Source organism: Meriones unguiculatus, chromosome 7 (genome assembly GCF_030254825.1).
Source record: "Meriones unguiculatus strain TT.TT164.6M chromosome 7, Bangor_MerUng_6.1, whole genome shotgun sequence".
Classification (NCBI taxonomy): domain Eukaryota; kingdom Metazoa; phylum Chordata; class Mammalia; order Rodentia; family Muridae; genus Meriones; species Meriones unguiculatus.
In genome coordinates, this window is record NC_083355.1 from 27,632,098 (window position 1) to 27,654,660 (window position 22,563).

At 38.2% G+C, this 22,563-nt stretch overlaps 1 protein-coding gene and 1 long non-coding RNA gene across 2 annotated transcripts in view; one reads left to right on the forward strand and one right to left on the reverse strand.

Moving 5' to 3' along the window:
- Positions 1–22,563, reverse strand: part of Ca10 (carbonic anhydrase 10) — a 505,400-nt gene that overhangs the window by 425,244 nt on the left and 57,593 nt on the right. The gene's annotated exons all lie outside the window — the stretch shown is intronic.
- LOC132655400 (uncharacterized) overlaps positions 17,882–22,563 on the forward strand; it is a 31,055-nt gene continuing 26,373 nt past the window's right edge. The window contains exon 1 of the long non-coding RNA XR_009593214.1: positions 17,882–18,006. This is a non-coding gene — a long non-coding RNA (uncharacterized LOC132655400). The remainder of the gene's footprint in view (positions 18,007–22,563) is intronic.

The window sequence follows — 22,563 nt, forward strand, 5'->3', positions numbered from 1 at the left end:
CTATTCCACCACCACCCTCCTTTGTTGGAGCTAATTGCACCTTTTTCATTATAACACTCTCAAGAGCCCTCATTAATTTCCAAAATATTTCTCTAGGAATGGTGACACCCTGTTGACAGTCTCTGACCTATGGGACTATTTATAACATTATTTGTGTCTTCTAAATGAGCTACAGTGAAGTATTATGTCGAATGCTAAGCAGAGGACGATGTTTTATCTAAATAAATGAAAGAGACACCTCACACAAAGGAAGAGGATGGCAGCCAATACCCATACACATCCATACTCAAACAGCTAGACCCTCTAAGGAGTAACATAAGGATAGTGGAAAAGAAGTCATCCTCTGAGGCAGGTGACTGAAGAAAGGAACTAAACTTTCAGCAGAAGAAAACAATAAAACTCATACACTGACAAAGAAGGCAGAAGAACAGGGAGTCCAGAGGCTCAGCACAAAGTGGCAGTGCCTCGCTTCAATACAGAGGGCCACTGCAGGGACCAGGTGACCACGGCTGAAGACAAAGAGAGGGCTTCTTCACAAAGGAAATATACCTGAGCATTATATAGTCTAGTAAGAAAAATGAGGTGGTGGTGGGGGAGCAGTGCAAGGGACCAAAGCCATGTGACATAGAATAAAATGATCAACTCGTCACTAAACAGAATTTCATTACAGCCAGAAAGGAACCTTGAGATCCACATACCATGTAGGTACAATGAACAGCCTCGCCCTTTCTTGGCATTCAACTGGAGCCATGTCAAGAAGTCAAATGAAGAACTGTGCTGAGTGGGTGGTCTTTAGAGCTTTAGAGACAAAGGGCCTTTCCTCCATAACCCACCCTGGGAACTGGGGGCAGTTATCCGCAAACTATATTCTAAGGTCTGACCTGGAAAATTCCTCTGGTTAGAAGGGGGAACCTTTGAGTCACAACTCCATGGAGTGTCCCATGAAGTAGAAGTCTGGGCTGAGCTATAGACTGGAATGAGTCTCACTGCACTACACCAGTGGGGGGTGAGGAGGAGGGAATGACACCGGATCCCTAGCACAATCTACTGCTACTGGAGCAATGGAAATACTTCCGTTGAAAGAATACAGAGTAAAAAAAATCAACCAATTAACCAATTACCCAATTATAAATTCATAAGTCCCTTAGTAGGCATACAAGAAGCATGCAAACTCCAAGGAGGTAAGACTCCTCCAAAAATGATCAATTCCATAGTAATTAAGTGAGTGAATTAGATGAAATCCCAGATGAAGCATTCTGAAAAGTGATTATCAGAATTTGAAAATAATCAATGAGAATATGAATAAATTCTAGAATGAACCCACAAGCTGTGAAAAGTAAATTTAGTAAAGAGTAAATATTGGAAAAAAAAAAACAAACTGAAAATTTGAAAGTGAAACTCTTAATAAGGATTGAAGATATGGCTCAGTAGGTAAGAGTGCTTGCTGTGCAAACATAAGAATCTGACTTCTCATCCCAGCACTCACAGAAAAAGAAGGGCACCATTATATATATCTTATACCCTTTCTTCTGTGTGGGGCAGAAATAGATAAAGATTAGTTGAGGCTTACTGGCTAACATAGATACTATGTATCAAAAGAATAAAGTGGTTACAAATTCCTTTAGTTAACTTTAAAGAATGTGAAATGATGAAGAAACAGATAAACGTATCTACCAGGACACACACAGAGAAAAAAGTAAACTAAGACAGTCAACAACAGAAGATCAGGAAGGAACCAAATATTACAAAAACAAAATGATAGGAATTAGTACATACCTTTCAGTAATAACTTTTTCAATTGCCTCAACTCTGATTCAAAGACAGAGACTAGCAGATCAGACTAAGACACAGGCCTCATCTCATTTGCATGTAAGAAACACACCTTATTGGCCAAGACAACAAATACAGCTGAAAGGGAAAAGGGTGGAAAAGAAAAATATACCAAGTAAATGGAGTTTGAAAGTAAGCAGGTGTAGATATCCCAATGCTGAGAAAGTAGACTTCAAACAAAACTTAATCAGAAGCAATAACGAAGGTCACTTAATATTGGTTAAAGGAACCATTCACCAAGAAGATACAGTATGGCTGGGGAGACAGCCCAGCTGTTAAAGGCCAAAGCTTACAACCAGACAGAAAAATACAGATGAATTAGGCAGTGAAGGCAATTGCCACCAAACCTAGTAATCTAGGTTAGATTCCTGAAACCCACATAGGAGAGAGAGAGAGAGAGAGAGAGAGAGAGAGAGAGAGAGAGAGAGAGAGAGAGAGAGAACTGACTCCCACTGTCCTCTCATCTCTACATGAGATGCACATGATGAATGCGCTTCTCTACATGAGAGCTGTGATGCACACACACACACACACACACACACACACACACACAAACTATATAAAGGCCCATCAGCCCAACTATAAGTAATTATAACAGAAAAAATAAGCTTGATGTGAGCATCATGGAGATCAGAAGACTATTTCCATGAGTTGGTTCTCGTCTTCCAACCATGTGGGTTCCAGAGAGCAAACTCAGGTCATGAGGCTTAGACACAGATGCCTTTACATCAAGAGTCATTTTACAAGCCTGGAAGCTACGTTTGACATACATTTTGAAGAACCAAATTTACCCTTCAAAAATCAATTATTTAGAGTATAGTTCATTTGCTGTCCATCAATAATAACATATATGTGTATAATATATAACATATGTAAATTATTTGTATATAGTATATTTATATCTCTCTGTCAGCCATCTATCTATCTATCTATCTATCTATCTATCTATCTATCTATCTTCTATCAATTTTGTTCACCATGGCATTCTGAGATTTGATGTTTAAAAAATAAACCCCAGAATCTCAGAACTTTAGAAGAGATACAATGTCCATTAATCACATTCCTTTTTGAACAGATAGATAGCATAGTATGTTGGTAGATAGGTAGGTAGATAGATAGATAGATAGATAGATAGATAGATAGATAGATAGATAAATAGATAGATACATAGATACATAGGTAGATGATAGATAGATAGATAGATAGATAGATAGATAGATAGATAGATAGATAGACTGTTCTCTCATGCTGCCCCTGGATGTTGAGTGTAGACTCACACTGGTTGGGAGTTTGGAAAGATGAGGCACACATTTGAAAGGAGCCTGATTTAAAGTTCTGCTCCATGCCACAAAGGGTTTATTTTAGATGAAACACCTAGAGAAGTGCAGGATTCCCACTTAACGCCTCCTGACAGATGCTGGCAGTCAGCTTGTTGTTTGCATTTGATTTCCTGCGAGTGGAGGGCTGACTGAGAATTCCTCCGAGGACACAGGTGAACAGAGAGCAGGCTCAGCTCCTTCAGAATCTCTGCTCCTTTTTGCTTAGGGATTGCATTCTCTTTGCTTAATGCACAACCAGCCCCTGGGATGAATCCAGGTGTCTAATAAGGAGAAAAAAAAAGTCTTAACAATAAAACCTGCCACTACTGTCAGAGGAGATATTCACAGTCAAGGAAAATACATTTCAATTTTGTTCATCTTTTGTTGTTGTTGTTCCTTTGTGGCAGTTTGAACTTGGGGGTTTTGAAAGAAAACCCAGAATCTCAGAATTTTAGAAGAGATGGAATGATCATTGATCGTATTCCTTTTCACACAGATTGGAGAAACTGGGATGCAAAGAAGACTTTTAAAAAGTAAATTATTCTAATAAAGAACATTACTCACTCTGTCCCATGTGCCAAATTGGCCACTATAATACAATATCAGGGCAGGTAACATGTACATATATGTACATGATCTTGCACCAAAAACAAAATCCACAGGCTATGGTTTTCTGACACCTGCTTTAAACCTAGAAAGGTTTTGTTTTCTGGTCATGTTTTTATTCCTTACTTAAACATTTAGAAGCCACTTAAAACAGAAAACTATGGATTTATAACCAATGCATATGGTATTTGATTAACATGCACTGTGGGACATATGTACAATACTAAGTATTTTCCAGACTTGTAAAATTTGTCACTAGACTCTGTATCATATTCAATATGTCATTGTCACTACCTCCTTTCCGTTGGAATAAAACAACAAAGTTAGAAGAGAGTGGCTGAATAATCCCGTACTGTGTTTTCCACACCAGTCAAAAGGAACCTGGAATAATTTCCTGACCTCCTTTTATTCTATCCATGAACAGACAATACGTGATTCTGGGTGACTCTAGGGAATTTCACATGTCTCCGTGGACAAAATAATTTCATTTTCGCATGCCAAAGTTTTCACATCATCTTTTGAGGTTAACTCTTGCAATCCCTCTCCATTGTTAGCTATAAAATAACTCAAGCAGCTTAGCTGACTTAGATTCATAAAAAAGGAAGACTAGAAATATATCCATGAGGGAATTATAGTGGTCTCTTGACAACATTAAAGGCCCAAAGGCTACATCAGATAGTAGAGAGACAATGTGAAGAAGGACATGGTCCACAAGAGAAGAGAATGGAAGAGATGCTTTCAGCATGGAAAAGTGGATGTTAGTAAAACTCCACCATCAGTCAAAACATACTTCACATGCCGTAAGCACACATACTGGAGAGATGAATTTTCATACTCTGGAAATCAGTAGATCACATATCCCTTGCATGGTCCATGTTGAGAAAGAATGGAGCCAATGCATGGAGGAGACATTTAGAAGACATGTTACCATGCCTGTTTGGTTTTAATGTGACAGCAAGACCCTAGAGCAGTTGTTTGTCTGAGAAACTTCATTTCTCCATCCAAAGAGGTTAGTTAAGGAAGGAAGGAATCATGGTGTTCATTGATAACACAACGGACAACACAATATCTTGAAATTAAAAAGTAAATTATTCTGACATTGTATGTATGATGCAAAGTTCCACATTCCAACACATCAGTGTTTTCCTTTAATGGGTAGTCTTCCTTCTACGTAGGAAGCAGAAGTGGTGAGCAGGGCAGAGTGCACTACAGGATACAGTGGTCAGTTCCAGCACATTTTACGGTACCCTGTGGACTGGTGGGGACATTTTTCTTCCTTTAGGGCTTCACTTTCATACTACCCCAGCAGGCTTCCCTTTCCTTTATGCGATATTATATTAATATATATGTGTGTGTTATTTTATGTATTATTATACATTTTAGCATTAAGATCTTAATATTTCACCTGCTTCTATGTCAGTCTTTCACGTTATGTTACAACTTACTTAAGGGCACTGATGTACCTGATTTTATAGCCCCATTAGTAAGACAAAGCTTGGCGTATTACAGGTAAAAGTTAGGTTAATCTATAATAAACAGTTGAGCAAAAATGGATATTATGTAATCTTAGAGTCCAACCTGCATGATCCCTGGGTGATTGTAGTCTATCCAAAGACTTGTTGGTGTGCTGCCTGTATTTGTACCAGAGGGAATGTAGACAAAAGTGTTTTCAAATTGGTTGACAGGCCCATACCCTCTTGACAGATGGAGAAACACCAGGAGCTGACACTCTGCCTGGGGAAATGAAAGCCAGGGCAAACCCACTTTTATTTTACTCAGTGTGTTTTATTTAAAAGTGAAGGGGAAAATGCCATATCGGAACTGTTTACATTTTTGCCATTCCTTATTTTTTCTTGAATTTGAAAGACAAGTATAAAACTCAATATTTCTTTTTCCTTCACATTCAGAAACCTCACCTCTGACCATAAACATGAGACAGAACACTCAGCCCATCAAGGACTGCTACTGGGAGTGACAAAGCAACTGCTACAAGCAGAGAGAAAAGGCATGACCTAGAATCGCCTCGCATGCTGGCTAAGACTCAAGCCAGATGATGTCAATATTATGTTTGTGTTGGGTAGATAAAGGGGAAAAAAGAGTTAGCGTGGGATACCTTGCATGCGATCATGGTTAGCAGGTCCAAAGGTAACTATTGTTGAAAAATCAATGAGGAAATCTAACACAGCTTGAGATGTAGGACAGAGCTAGCAAAATGGTGATGGCAGCTTCTATACAGTTGGTACTGGTAAAGATAGTGACTCTGACCTGGTCCTGAACTAGATGAAGGTAAATAAAGTCAATCCTCAAAGGCAACTGTTACTTATCTCTCTTTGTTGTTGTTGTTGTTGGGGTGAGTCAGCTGATGATAGTTGTTGTGGTAATCAAGTAGGCAGCCACAGACTTTAAGAATAAAGTAAAATTTAGTGTTTCCATTCAAGAGGGCAGTGAACAGTCACAGGAAGACACCAAGTCAGCTGTGGAATGAGATGAGTGCTCTGAAGAGTTAAGAAGAGACACACCCATGACTCTGACTCATAGATGGTGTTTAAAGCCATAAGTTTCAATGAGGTCACCAAAAAGAATATCACAAAATAACAAAAAAAAAAAAAAAAGGAAAGAAAAGAAAAATCTGTGCAATGTCCAAAGGGGCACTCAGACTGGAGCTCTGAGATGTCCAAGATTTAAAGATGGTGTAGAGTATAAAAAAAAAAAATGAGACAGCGAAAGATGCCAGTAAGACTGAGGGGAGGGTGGATATGTGAGAAGTCATTGTAGAGTGCCATTTTTTTGTGTCTGTTTTTCTTTCTCTCTTCCATTTCTAAATTTTTGTGCTTGACTCCTGTGTGTGTGTGTTTTTTTCCTCTCAGTCCCAGTGTCTCTTTTTATTTATATTCACATTTTTATTTCACGACGGTTTTATATTTATAGAAAAATTACAGGTATAGTATATCTGTAATAAACATTTCATTAAAAATTCTACTGTTTTCACTCTACTATTCTTATCTTAGTACGGTAAGCTTCTTAATCAATGAACCAGTATTAATTCCTTTTTACTAACTAAAATGCAATCATATGCTTGAAAACTACTATCTTTTTTTTTTTTTTTTTTTTTTGTCCAGGATTCCCTTTTGTGCTTATCTGGCATATCTTCTGGGCTGTCTAATGGCTGCAACAATCTAATTGCTTTAAACAAGTTAGGTTTGTGTTACTTGCCTGTTGGTCTAACTGAATTAGACCTTTTTCAAAAGTGAATGTTATGCCTTGCATCCCATAATAATAGGTAAACATTTCCAACCATGAAACAACAACCTTACTTCCAGGAATAAGGTAGAAGGAGCTGGGATCTCTCTCCTATATTTACTCACCTTGGCACCCATGAACTTAAGATAATGATTCTGCTGTTATATTAAAAAGTTTTTTCTGTCCCATGCATTTATATTGTTTATACAACAGATCCTAAAGTCAGGCTCTCAGTAATTTAATAATTATGTCAATTCGAAATTATAACTACTTAGGAACCAGGCTATTTGCTTCTTCTATGCTCCCCTTGATGCTTTCACACCTCCTCCAATATGAAGATCCCTGTTTGAAAGCAAAATTCTGTTCATGTCTTTCATTGCTTTTTCAAAAGTCCCCAATGACATCCAACAATGTGCAGCACATTTTTCAAACTCATTAGCCATTTTCAAGTCTCTGCCCATTACCCCCTCAGTGGCTTCCTGTTGATCTCATAGTAATAATATGAAAGTTCCTGAAATAGGGTTTTGACCACTTGTGGGAGTTATTTGGCCTTTTTTTTTCTTTCTTTTTTTATTATCCTTTATCACAATTTATTCAATTTGTATCCTAGCTGTGGACCTCTCCCTCATCCCCTCCCAACCCCACTGTCCCTCCCTCTTCTCCCCCTATGCCCCTCTTTTAGTCCACTGATAGCAGAGGTCTTCTGCCCCTTCTATTTGACCTTAGCCTATCAGGTCTCTTCTGGACTGGTTGCATTGTCTTCCTCTGTGGATTGGCAAGGCTGCAGCCTAGATAAACATACTAAAATCTATAGTCCTAAAGAAACTGAACAAGGAAGACGCTAGGGAAGATGCTCAATCCTCATTCAGAAGGACAAATGCGATAGACATTGGAAGCAGGAGAAGACAAGGAACAGGACAGGAGCCTACCATAGATGGCCTCTGAGAGACTACTGATCAAGGTATTTTGCCTGTTTTTTAAAACTCACTCTTAGAGTTGAGAGTGGAGTTCAGTGGTAGCAGGGGTGCTGACCTATCATGTGTGAGCATCTGGGTTGGGCTCCGTCTCTGTATAAACAAAACAGCAAAATCCCTACCTAATTTTTCAGCAGGCCCCCACTGATTCCATGCTCTTGTAACATTTATAATAGTTCTTGCTTTATCACATTCTTAATCAGCTCATCATGGGTTTTTCCTCTTAGCAAACCATTGAACAATTACTATGTCTTACTCTTACCTGATTCTCACTGTTCTCCCATATTCTACTCATACCAAACTCCAGATACTCCTACAGTTTGTTTTTCCACAAATACCATATCACTCACTTTATATCCAAAACAATGCCAGTTCTTTATGTATCTGCTTTAATACCAGCTTCCTCAAATCTCTTATGAACTCTGTAGCTGGAATGAAGAATTACCTTCTTTGAACTATTTTTTTTTTATTTTATACAGTTTATTTTCATCTCAATCTAATTCAGTGTGATTCAATCAATCAAATCTAGAGATATTTAGAATATTCTTATTCTATTTGAATATCTTCTGTAAGCTTCTGTTCTGAAGAAGTTCAGTTAACAAAAAATACATGTTTTAAAAATACCTATTGAAAGTGTATATTTATACATTATGCAACGTAAAACAATGTTGTGTTGATAGCACTAGTTTATAGCATAGCTGGTAAACTCGAAATTTTAATTCAAACAGGACAAGTGCATTTTTCACACAGGAGAAGTTCAAAGTGGAGGCTAGGTTAGTGTACAACTATTTTTTTTTTTTTTTTTGCCTGGGTCCTGACTCTTCCACCTCGTGATATCAGTAAATGTTCACGTTAAATCTATCATAGAGTCAGAACAGAGAAGGGAAGGGAGGGTCTTTCATAAATTGTTTTTTTTTTTTTTCTGGCATAAACTGAGAAGCACTAGTCATTGCGTCCCTCATTTTTGAACTATAACTTACTTTCATGAATATACCTACTGTAAATAAAACTAAAACCGCACTTGTCAGATCCACCTTGGACCATGCAATACCTGATAACATTTGGAGACTTTCCATTCATTCTTTTGAGATAAGCCTAGAAGAGGTGCAAGTATATTTTGGAGAGTGAATACAACTTCTAAATTGCTTATGATGATTATACTAGTTCATACATGTTGCCAAATTAATTATAAAAAATATCAATGAATTCTAAGTTAGGTGACACATTTTTTCTGACTTTACTGAATAATAGTATCCATTGTCACAAGCTTCATCCTTTTTGAGAATCTGTGTAACATAATTACATTTGTATCTAGTATTGACCTGTACCTTGTCATGTGTGTCTATCATGTAACTTGACCCAGGAATATAAAGTGCTTCCTTCTCTCCTGTTTTCACCATCACCTCTTGAATCAACAGTAGCAATTTAATTATCAGTAGAAATGATGCAATTACAAGAAATTTGATGATCAAGATACACTTTCCTTATTATTTGAAAGTCAGACAAAAGGATGCTTATTGAAGGTATTGAAGGCTGGGTTGTGGACTGTGTGGGTGGAGTTCTCCATTCCTAGAGTAACTTTCTCCTCATTGAACATTCAACGTGAGTCCTGCCTGAGGCACTCTTCAGCTCCCATTCTACACAGTGAGATTGCTGTTAGGATGAGTTGTTTGTATTATAAGATAATTAAAAATGAAGTATAATTACTACATAAGTAAGTTATTTAATTCTATTTAACCTTCTTCTAATTTTAGACCAGTAAACTCAGTTAAGTGAAATTATAACAGATATATCCATGTGAAATGAAGCTTTGATATTTTTCTTTCTCTCATTTATTAGACAAGGAACTGAGATCATGAGGGAGCAATACTGTGATTCAGGGATGTGAGTGTGATTCATCTCCTTTGGCACAGAAAAGAGGCTTTTAGGGTAAAAGTTGTAAAAGAAAAGATTGTCAGTTAACCAGAATATCCAACTTTAGATATTATGGATAATAGCAGTCAACAATGTTCAATTTTTTCTAATAACACATACATTAATTACAACCATAAAAGTGTAAAAAAAAACAACTATATTTTTATATTGTTGGCACATGTCAATGGGATCTATAAGCATGATGAATCTTGTCTGCCTAGGAAGCCACAGTAGAAAGCTACAGTTTGTCAAATTGCAGAATTTAAAGGTACGGGGGTTGACTTTTTGTTCTTCGATGATCTGATCCCAGAATTCCATGACCTCAAGTTTCATAATTGCAACATTTCTACTACAGTGCTTTAATTTTGAAAGTGTTATTGATTTCTCAGCTGTCGAGTGGCAATGGGGAACAAGATGGGAGGGAGTGGTTCACATTCCTGGATCCTTAGACAACAGACACACAGGATATACAAGACAAATCAAATGTAAATAATCATTAAAAAACATGATCTTCCTTTCTGAGATGCCATCTGAAAGTTAATCTCTAAAGGAATAAGAGCAAAGGTAGTTTAAGTGCCCAGTTTCTTCCAACCAATACGTTTCTCTCTGTTTCTAAAAAGGCAAAGAACATCCTGTTCTGTCATAAGTGTTGCACACTGGCATACAATTATAGAAACAAGAAATAAAATGGAAGAGGCAATCTTTTAACACCAATATAATTTTTTTTTCACACAGATGAGGCAGACACCAATCTTGATGGCCACTGGCACTTCTCTTAAAAGAATTTTTTTTGAGAGAGAGAGAAACTAAAAGTTAGATGAGCAAGAAGGAGGTCCCTGGGTAAGATGATCAACCCTCACTCAGAAAGACAAACAGGATGGACATTGGAAGAAAGAGAAAATAGGAAACAGGACAGGAGCCTATCACAGAGGGCCTCTGAAAGACTCTACCCAGCATTGTATCAAAGCAGATGCTGAGACTCTTAACCAAACTTTGGGCAGAGTGCAGGGAATCCTATGAAAGAAGGGGGCGGGAGGGTAGTGGGACCTGGAGAAGTCAGAATCAGGAGAGCAACAGAATCAAAATATCTGGGCACAGGGGTCTTTTCTGAGATTCATACTCCAACTAAGGACCATTCATGGATATGACATAGAACCCCTGCTCAGATGTAGCACGTGGCAGATCAGTATCCAAGTGGGTACTCTAGTAAGGAGAACAGGGACTGTCTCTCACATGAACTCAGTGACAGGTTCTTTGACCCATGCCCCTGAGTGGGGAGCAGCCTTGCCAGGCCACAGAGGAAGACAATGTAGCTAGTCCTGATGAAACCTGATATACTAGGGTCAGATGGAAGGGGAGGAGGACCTCCTCTATCAGTGGACTTGGAGAGGGGAATGGGAGGAGATGAGGGTGGAATTGAGAGGGAATGAGGAGGGAGCTATAGCTGGGATACAAAGTGAATAAACTGTAATTAATTTAAAAAATAAAAATTTAATTAAAAAAAGAGTAGAAGTCACCTGATAGACTAGGGTCAGATAGTAATGGAGGAGGACCTCCCCTATCAGTGTATCAGTGGAGGGACAGAAGGGGGAAGAGAGAGGGTGGGTGGGGCTGAGAGGAGATGAGGGAGGGGGCTACAGCTGGGGTACAAAGTGAAACATTTTAATAAATAATAATATAAAAACTGTCAATGTGAATTTAAAAATTGAATAACAGTCAAAGAAAAATTTTAAAAACTGTTGGATGAGTAGGGAGAGGAAGAAGATCTGGAAAGACTTGGGAGAAGAGAAGAATATGATCAAAACTACATTTAAATTAAATAATAAATAAAAAATTGTCAAGCCCAGTAATGCACTGTAAAATGCACCAAGGATTAGATAGAATTCAGTCAATATAATGCTTTCATCATCCTAGCCAGATTTCTCTGGATCATATTTTGTTTGGAAAGTAAGCAAATGCTCTTTAATCATTAGGTTAATACCCTGTAATTCTACAAATCTGCTTCCTTTGAAACATCCAGTATCATATAATCATGAATTTCAAAGGGTAGACAGAACCGGAAACAGAAAGTTCTGCATTTTCTGAGGCTTTTTCTTTGCTCTAAATTTTACATTCACAAATATAGGAAGATCGAAGAGGTTTGCATGAAATATATGAACATTGGCCACACCTAACTTTTTAAGACACCAGGGTGAGTATGTGACACTATTGTGCCAATATTGTGGCCAGGCAGGGCTGGCATTATTTCGGGAAGTTGTATTTATTTTTTTAGGTCCATATGTTTATAGCTATATTATTTCCATTAAATTTATTTAATTACTTTACAGCCCGATTCCAGCTCCCTCCCTCTTTTACCCCCAGTCCCACTCTCCCATCCCATCTCCCTATTCCTCTCTCTCCTTCTCTGAGAAGGGAGGGTCCCAAAGGGTACCAACCCAGGCTAGCACCTCAAGTCACAGCAGCACTAAGTGCATTCCCTCCCATTGAGGCCAGACAAGGCAGCCTGGGCTAAAGGAAAGGTATCCAAAGGCAGGCAACAGAAAGTCTCTGCTTCTATTATATGGGAACCCACATGATGACCAAGGTGGACATCTGCTTCAGATGTGTAGGGGGTCTAATTCCAGCATATGCAAGTTATTTTTTTGGTGATTGAGTCTCTGTGAGGCCTCATGAGCCCAGGTTATTTGATTCTGTACATCTTCTTATGGTGTCCTTGACCCCTCAGGCTCCCTCAATCCTTCCTTCCATTTGTATACAAGACCCCCCGAGCTTGCCCTTCTGTTTGGCTGTGGGTCTCTGCATCTGTTTCTACTAGCTCCTAGATGAAGCCCCTCAGAAGAGAGTTTTGCTAGGGTCAAATCTACAAGCATAACAGACATTTATTAATAGTGTCAGAGTTTGGCTCTCTATCACGGAGTGGGTCTCAAGTTGAAACAGTCACACTGATACCTAAACCACACAAAGACTCAACAAAGAAAGAGAATTTCAGACCAATCTCCCTTGTGGACATTGATGCAAAAATAGTGTATATATATATATATATATATATATATATATATATACACTCACAAACCAAATTTTAGAACACATCAAAAACTTCATCCTCTATGATCAAGTAAGTTTTAGCCCAGGGATTCAGGAATGGTTCAAATATGAAAAAAATCCATCAATGTAATACACCATATAAACAAAATGAAAGGAAAAAGAAACATGATCATCTGATTAGATGATGAAAAAGCTTTTGACAAAATCCAACACTCCTTCATTTTAAAAGTCTTGGAGATATCAGTGATGCAAGTCACACCATAAAGGCAATATACAGGAAGCCAATAGCCAACATGAAATTAAATGGATTGGAATTTAAAGCAATTCCCCTAAAACTAGGGACAAAACAGGCTGTCCACTCTCTCCATATTTATTCAATATAGTACTTGAAGTTCTAGATAGAGCAATAAGACAAGTAAAGAAGATCAAGGCGATATAGGTCACGAAGGAAGAAGTCAGTATCGCTATTTACAGATGGAATGAGCGACCCCAAAATTTCTACCAGATAGCTTCTACAACTGATAAACACTGTTAGCAAAGTGGCTGGATACAAAATCAACTCAAAGAAATCAACATCCTTCTTTTACACAAGTGATAAATTGGCCAAGAAAGAAATTAGGAAAACAACACCCCTCATAATAGCCACAAATATAAGAATATATTTATAATGTATTATTTATAATAATACAATATAAAATAATATAAAGTATCTTGTTGTATTCTAACCAAGCAAGTGAAAGACTTGTATGACAGGTACTTCAAGTCTTTGAAGATGTTCTCAGCAGCCAAAAGAAGAAATAACAAAATTTCCCACAAGACCTTAGAGATTAGTGCTCATTTAACTCACACCAGCTCTTCTTTACTGCCCTTGTTTTACACATGAGAAAAATTGAAGATGTTTGACAACTGGGTCAAGGGTAAGAGCTTTTTTATAGTAAATTGCTAGAGCTGAGACTTGTGATAAGGCAGCCTGGCTCCCAAATATGTTTCCTTGACCAATATGTGTATTTATTGTTTCTCAAGATTCAAAGGAAAAGGAGCCAGAGAGGTTGTCTAGTGATTAAGAACACTCACTACTCTTCCAGAGAGCCAGGTTCTGGTTTCCATATGCTGACTCCAGTTCTAAGAAATCAAAGGTCTTCTTTTGACTTCTGAGGGCTCCTACAGGCGTGTGGCACACATACATGTTCTCAAGCACATGCACATACACATAAAGTAAATATTTTTAAAAGATTAGGAGGAAAAACTCATGGTTTTCTTTAGAACACGGAAAGCTCAGGAAATAAAATGGGACTCAAACTAGCAATCGAGTTAGAGATCACTGTGACCAGAGCAATAGGGTTTATAAAGGATGCAGCTGGAAGCTGGAACACTATGCAATTGGCTGTGGCGTGTTAGAATGGGTCCAGAGGCGCACTCACAGAAAAGTCTAAGGTATCTTTCCTTAGACATAATCCTCCCTCTGCACCATCTTATCACATATATTTAGAGAACTGCAGAGATGTTCTTATGAATGAGGCTTTACTGAATCTGTAGGCAATTTCTTGGAACACATTATGGAAGTGGAATTACCTCAGCCAAATGTCGGAAATAAGTGAAGGCAATGAGAATTCCCATGCTGTCACTACTAAGGCCAGGATTATTGGAAAGCTTATTCATGAAGAGGAACAAGGAAACTAATGAAACATGGAGAAAATATAATGAGCTGAGAAGTTAAATATAATTATTAGTCATCAGTAGAAATATAAATAGATCAGTCCCAACTTGTGTTATAGGCATACTCTATTGTGGATTTAAAAATAACAGAATAGTCTCTTTTGTATAGATATGTCTAAAATTAAATGGCACAGAAGATGGGAAGTAAATGTTGGAGACAACCTAATATTAGTCAGTGTAAAAATAGCACAATAAATTGTTACAATCATACACACAGCAATGAATACAGTAGTTCGAACAGAATAAGTAATAGCAAAGTAGACTAAAATAAGCTGGGTACCAGAGCAAGTTGCAAAATGACACTGACGATATAAAATATGTGGTTTTGTTGTAAATACATGTGTTATTGAATGAACGGCAATGTACATGAAAATCAACCAGAGAGTAAAGCAATTTTAGAAAAGAACAAAAAGATAGAAAGCTAAGTGAGATAGTGATCAGAAGGTTATTCATGTTTCAGAAAGGGAAGATGAGATGGTTGTCAACCTTCCTAAATGAATACAGTTTTTATGAAACTAGAATTCAGAATCATCAAGATATTTTTTACTAACTTGGGTTGTTTCCAAAATTTATATGGAAAATTTACCAAGTATTTAACAAATGCAGGAGCAAATTTATCTGTAGTTAAACAATGTACTCTGCTCTAATAATATATACAATTACCATGCATCATTTAAAAATGATGAATTATAGTAAAAAGCATTAATTATATATATATATGTGTGTGTGTGTTAATAAAATATACTGTAGTATTCTGAAAAAGCAGGAATATTGCTTGGCTGTTTCTTGTACATATATAAAAAATCTTCATAAGGCTATAAAATGAATTTATAAATCATTGGTAATTAGCAGGTATCAATAAGACAGCATGAACAACATTGCAACATTCCTTATTTGTTAACAAGATATAACAATAAAAATACTAAAATTAATGAGAAAGAAATAGAGGTTACTTAGTAATTACTAAAATAATTACCTAAGAATAATAAAAGAAAATTGTTAGCTAACTTTCTCAAAATACAAATTCTAGAGTAATAAAATGTTAAATGTAAAGTACATGTTTAAAAAGAAAATGGAGTTACAAGAAGGAATTATATTCAATCTAGTTGTACATCAGCAGATGGGTAATTAAATTATGATATATTATAAACTGGAATATTATTCAGCTCTAAAGAAAAATGTAAAAGAATCTTTAAACTATGAATTTAGAATGTATCATATTAATTGATGTCATGCAATCTCAGAATAAAACTACATATTTTTGGTTACCTCACTCAGAATGATCTTTTCTAGATCTCACCATTTGCCTGCAGATTTCATGATTTCCTCCTTTTTGATTGCTGAGTAGTATTCCATTGTGTAAATATACCACAATTTCTGTAACCATCCCTCAATTGAGAGACATCTAGGTTGTTTCCAGATTTGGGTTATTACAAACAAAGCTGCCCCGAAGATGGTTGAGTAAGTGTCTTTGTTGTATAATTGAGCATATTTCGGATACAGAAAGACACACATGGTATATACTTATTTATAAGTGGATAGCCTTATTATATAAGATATACATACTAAAATCTATAGACCTAAAGAAGCTAAACAAGAAGGAGGACCCTAGGGAAGAGGGTCCCTCTGAATGAATTAATCCTCATTCAGAAGGGCAAACAGGATAGACATTAGAAGCCAGAGAAGACAGGGAAAACAACAGGAACCTTCAGAAAGATTCTACCCAACAGGGTATCAAAGCAGATGTTGAGACTCATAGCCAAACTTGGGGCAGAATGCAGGAAATATTATGGAAGAAAGAGGAGATAGAAACGGAGGGGACAGAAGCTCCACAAGGAGACCAACAGAGCCAAAATAAATCTGGGCCCAAGGGGGCCTGCATAGTCCAATACTCCATCCAAGGACCATGCATGGAGAGGACCTAGACTTCCTGCTCATATGTAACCCATAAACAGCTCTGTCTCCAAGTGGCTTCCTTAGTAAGGGAAGAAGGATCTGTCTCTGGCATGAACTCAGTGGCTGGCTCTTTGATCATCTTCCCCTGGGAGGATGCAGTTTTGCCAGAGGAAGACAATGTAGCCAGTCCTGATTAGACCTTATAGGCTAGGGTCAGATAGAAGAGGAGGAAGACCACCCCTATCAGTGGACTAGGAGAGGGGCATAGGGAGAGAAGAGGAAGGGAGTGTGGGACTGGGAGGAGATGAGTGAGGGGCCTACAGCTGGGATACAAAGTGAATAAATTGTAATAAATAATGAATACATTTAAAAAACTTCATGTTCTCCTTCATATGCAGAACACAGTCAATAATATATGTATATTTTCAAATAAATGTACATTTAGGTTTTACATATCATGGAAAAAAGAGAACAATAAAGGTCATGCACTAGGGGATAAGAAAAGACTGAATGCAGGCAATGAACATGAATTATGAAAAAGGAGATTAGCTGATTGTTTTTCTAGTTCCGATTCTGTCAGATGTTTTATTCTTGATACATAATAGATATATGCATAAAATATATTTGATAGTCAAAGTATAATTTCCAATGTGGAGTTTCCCAGTTTCCATTTCAAATGTCTACTCTAACTCCATAGAAGTTCACTGAGTTGTAGTCTTTGGTTCTGTTTAATTTCAGTGACTGATTATTTTTTTTTAATCTGAAACATTTTTATAATAAAGATTTAAAAATAAAATTTACAGAGTAAGAAAATAAAATAAGGGAACATTTTTTTCCCTGAGGCAGAAGGAAAGCAACTTTAATATCATTTATCCTCTTCACCTAAAGCTGCTAATTTATGCATTGAAGGTAGACCAGTAGCTTAACTCTCACAGGACATTCACAGACAGTGAAGGGAATGCAGGCCACATCCGTGTGAGGCATTGTCTTAGTGTTTCTATTGCTTTAAATAAACACCATGACCATGGCAGCTGTTGTAAGGGAACATTTAACTGGGGCTGGCTTATAGTTCAGAGGTTTAGTCCATTATCATCATGGCAGGAAGCATGATAGCACTCAGGCAGACATGGTGCTGGAGAGGCAGCTGTGTTCTACATCTGGGTTTGCAGGTAGAAAGAAGGAAGAGTGGCATAGAGCCTTGTTTGACCATCTGAAACCTCAAATCCCACCCTCAGTGATAGACTTCCTTTAAAAAAGCCACACCTACTCCAAGAAGGCCACACCTCCTAATAGCACCACTCCCTATGTGCCTATGGGGGGCCATTTTCATTCAGACCACCACAGACATGAACAAGAAACTCATTTAAAGTTGGATTATAGTGAATATGGTGACTACATATTATTTTTGAAATGGGATTCCTCAGGCAAAGAAGAAACAAATAGACTTCTTGGAGGAGCCAATGAAGGTAAGAACTCATGAAAATGGTCTCTGAATATACTGTTCCTCACAGAAGACTGGGCATTCCAGCTCAGTTGATTGAATGCTCATCTAGCATGAATGAAACCTTAGGCTTAATTCCCAGCACTGTACACCCTGGGCATGGTGGTACAAGCCTGTATCCCCAGCCCTGAGGAGATGAAGGAAGGAGATCAAAACCATCCTACATACTGAGTTTGAAACAATCCTGGGCTCCATGAGACCCTGTCCTCCTAAATAAATAAATTACAGAAGAAAAAATATTGAATAATGAACTGTTAGATAAATTCATCATGAAATGACCATATTAAGAGATATAAAATCAAGTTGTTTTTAAATATCAAAGACCAAGAAAATTCTTTAAAAATTAAGATTAAAAAACAACTCTTTGAAAAAAAATATAAGATGTGATGCTAATTTTGAGATAATACTGAAATACAGAAAAAAATGGTCAAATGTTACAGAGGGTTTTTTTTATTGTATTACATTAATACAATTTATATTACTTTTTAAATGATTAAGTAAATATGCTACACAAATAAAAAGCAAAACAAAATTCCCACTGTGTGTTGAACATTTCAGGATTCATGACACGTATTTCAACAAAGACTGTAACAATGACGTCTCTTCTCTGTGGAGAAGTAATGGATTTCTCCAACATAAATATTTAACTTTCAGTCCTTTGGTTGGAAACAAGAAAACCCAAAGGACACCCATGGTCCCTGGATTTAATTCTTTCTTTTTCACACATCCGTGCTGCTGGCTCAACAACTTCCTACCGATCATACTGACTCATTTTGACTCATACATAACAGATACTCATCAAGTCAGAGAACTGTCCTTAAGGGTGATTGTTAAGATAGGGAGCCTGGAGTGCTTCTTTAAGCCCTGCTCTCAGGAAACTTGTTAATAGTTTGGACTCAGTTTCACTTTCCAGCTGTAAAGAACAATGGTCTCCACCGTGAGGAACCTTATCGTACATGGTGGTAACTGGCCAGGAAACCTCAAATACCGTTAGGGAAGCAAAGATAGCTCCAGGAAGTGGGGGACTCCCTAACACAGCCTTCCCACACTTTTTCTTTGCACACTAACACGATTTCATGAGCTGCAAAGAGCAGAATAAAAGTGCCTGGCAAGGCAAATTCTGCATTTCACAGACCCTCGTGCACCTAGAGGGTGGCACTCATTTCTCCAGCTGACCCATCTGCAGGAGGGATAGATGAAATTCTCTTTCTCCGTGTCTCCTACTTTCATCTCTGACTGTCACTTTCTCAGAGTGTCTCTTTGTTTTCATCTGGGTTTAAGTTTCTGGGTCTTTCTCTCTGATGTTGCTTTTTTCGTCCATGGAATTTTTAAGAGGGGAATTTCCGCTATGGCAGTTGTATTTCATGACGCTGTACGTGTTACTGTTGTGAGTTCTTTAGCTCACGACGCTCAGCAATCTTTTTGTTGTTGTTTTCAAGACAGGGTTTCTCTATGTGGCCTTGGCTATCCTGAAGTCGCTTTGTAGACCAGGCTGGCCTCTAACTCACAAGAGATCCGCCTGCCTCTGCCTCCATGGGTGCCACTCAGCAGTCTTAAGAGAAGGAAAACCGAGGCTCACAGGAGGTTTGTACGGGCTGTCTGTTCACGATGGGCAGATGAGAGCTATTTGGAAAGGAATACTAACTCCTTTCTTTATATGCTGTCCTCCCGCTGCAGAAGGCATCTTTTCTGTGGAACAAGGGCTGTTCTTCCAATCCATAGGTGGCAATCCTAAGCAAAAGCCGGCGCACAAGAATGGAGGCAGCCAGGCAACCATCTCTCTGTCCTTTTCACCTCCATACCCTTTCTATTACTCTCATCTCGACTTCTTCCAAGCTTATTTTAATTCCCCAAACAGTATGACCTTTGCTTCCAAGGGTCTCCCCCTGCACACAACCTACTGTCTGCCATCTTAGCCCTTCTTCTACCTTCTCTCTAAGAAATGAGAAGGATGGGATGATGCTGCCTGATTTGCCTTGTGTTTTTTCTTCATTTGTTTTGTTTTCCTTAGCTTGTATAATGTATTGCCTTTAAACTCATTTCACTTATTACATTTAATGGACTTAAAGATAAAATTAAAAAATAAAATACGATAAATTAGCTGGGCAACCTCTGTGTCTTCAGAAAGCTGAGACTCCACTTTTTAAATTTTAATTTTAATTTTTATATTAATTACAGTTTATTCACTTTGTATTCTTGCTGTAGCCCCCTCCCTCATTCCTTCCCAATTCTACACTTCCTCCCTCATCTCCTCCCATGCCCCTCTCCAAGTCCACTGATGGGAGGGGGTCCTCCTCCCCTTCCATCTGACCCTAGCCTATCAGGTCTCCACTTCTAAACATGCAGTACAGCATGGCTGCTGTAGCTGTCCCTTCCATGGTTGCTCATTCTACTCAGCTTCCCTATAAGATTCTTCTCCACTCTTCTTTTTCTTTTCACTTATTTATTCTTACTTCCCTCCGTTTTTCCATTCTACCTCCAATTTTCCATTTCTATTTCTACATTTCTCTTAACTAAATTATAGTTTTGTATTGTATGCTACATTACAATTCCTCATTTTTCTGTTGTATTCCATTAATGATGTATTAGTGGGATGTATCAATTATTAGTGTATCCTGTATAAATACAGTTTGATAATGTTGCTAAAATAAACTTCTTTTTTTCATCCAAAAAATAAAATAAGACTAAAGGTAAATATATGTCATCTATGTGCGTGTGCATCCCTCGAATGAGAGAACATAGTAAAGAAAAGGAGGACAACACTGAATGTGGTGCTTGTCATCCCAGCCCTCAGGAAGCTGAGGCAGAATGACAGTAGGTTTGAGTCTAGCCTACACACCCCTGAGTTCCAGAACAACCTGGATTATGAAGGGAGTCCTTTAATACAAAGAGTGAAGAAAACATCAAGCAGTTGAGTTTTCAGCAATAGGTGCTAAAGATGTTATTGAATCAATAAATTAACCTACTCACAACACTATCTCCAAATCTTCTCTTTAACGAATCTTTCAATCCAGCCAACTAGAATAAAGTGCTTCCTTCCCATGCCATTTGTTTACTGCTCCTGTCATTTGATATCATCTGAGGTAGTTTCTCCTCCACAAATGTTATTTACTTCCTGTCTGAAACCATCACCAACCCAAGGGAACACTCCTTTATTACTATGGTCTGGGACCATCTATCTCTCTCTGTGGAAGACTTCACGTGTCAGTTTATCCTTTACTAGTCTATGAATACTTCGTCATTTGTGTTTGGATTATCACTTAATATCCCTATTGTCGCTTCGTTTCGTTCTTCCCTGTTGCCACGGACTGTTACCTGAGTGATGGAGAGCTTTGTGTCTTGTCTGAACCTCTCTAAGAGCAGGTGTTAGGAAATGTTTAATGTATTAATATTTTGAGTATAGGAGATGAATGCTCCTAGTTGTTGCTAACTTTTATTGGCAGTGGGGAGGAAACCGATAACTACCTTCCTACTTATCCCCTGTGCACTCCATGTATTACCTGCATGCTGTGATGCTCGGTTTTACGCTCAGCTTGCCACAAATTAGAGTCACCTGAGCAAAAAGCCCCACCTGAACAACTGTCCTGATGGCCTTAACTAGTGAGGGAAGAGCCACCTGAGTGTGAGAGGCTCCTCTGAGTAGCAGCTCAGATGAAACAGGAGGAAGATTATTTGCCTGTCGTATAATAAAGGCAATAACTGCATCCAGATACAGTCAGGAGATTAGGGCAAGGCGTGTCTGACAGTCCCAGTGTCTTAGGGTTACTGTCGCTGTAATGAAACACCATGACTGGAAATCAAATTGAAGAAGAAAGGGTTTATTTGGCTTATGCTGCAACATCACCGCTTGTTATTGGAGGAAGTCAGGACAGAAAACTCAAGCAGGAAAGGAACCTGTAAGCAGGAGCCGATGCAGGGGCCATGAGAAGTGCTGTTTGCTGGCTTGCTTATAATGGCTTGTTCAGATGCTTCCTTATAGAACCTAGAACCCAAACGAAGGAACGGTCCAATGGGCTGGGCCTTCCCTGATCAATTGTTAATTAAGAAAATGATTTACAGCCAGCTCTTATAGAGGCATTTTCTCAATGGAGGTTCCCTCCTTTCAGATAACCCTCGATTGTGTCAAGTTGACACAAAACTAGCCGGTACATCCAGTAATAATGAAGTTGAGGCAGGAACACTGCCATTTTCAGACTAGAGATTGGGCTACATGGTGAGACAGAGAGCAAGAGAGTGAGAGAGCATACACGTGCAAGAAAGCATGTTCATGTCTTTCATTACCTTCACATCCCACATCCCTTAACTTGTTAAATTTTCACCCCATCGCTTCTGAAGCCCAGGACACCCTTGTTGATGTCAGGATTATTATGGGTATCTAATAGAAAGCATGTACGGACATGTTCTGAGCTAGAACATGGAAGCGGAGCTAGTGTTGGGGCAAAGAGGCAAGGCTGAGTCTCCAGCACAGCTTTAGAATCTCACTGCTCCCCATCTGTCACTTTTCCTCTGACCTACTTTTCTT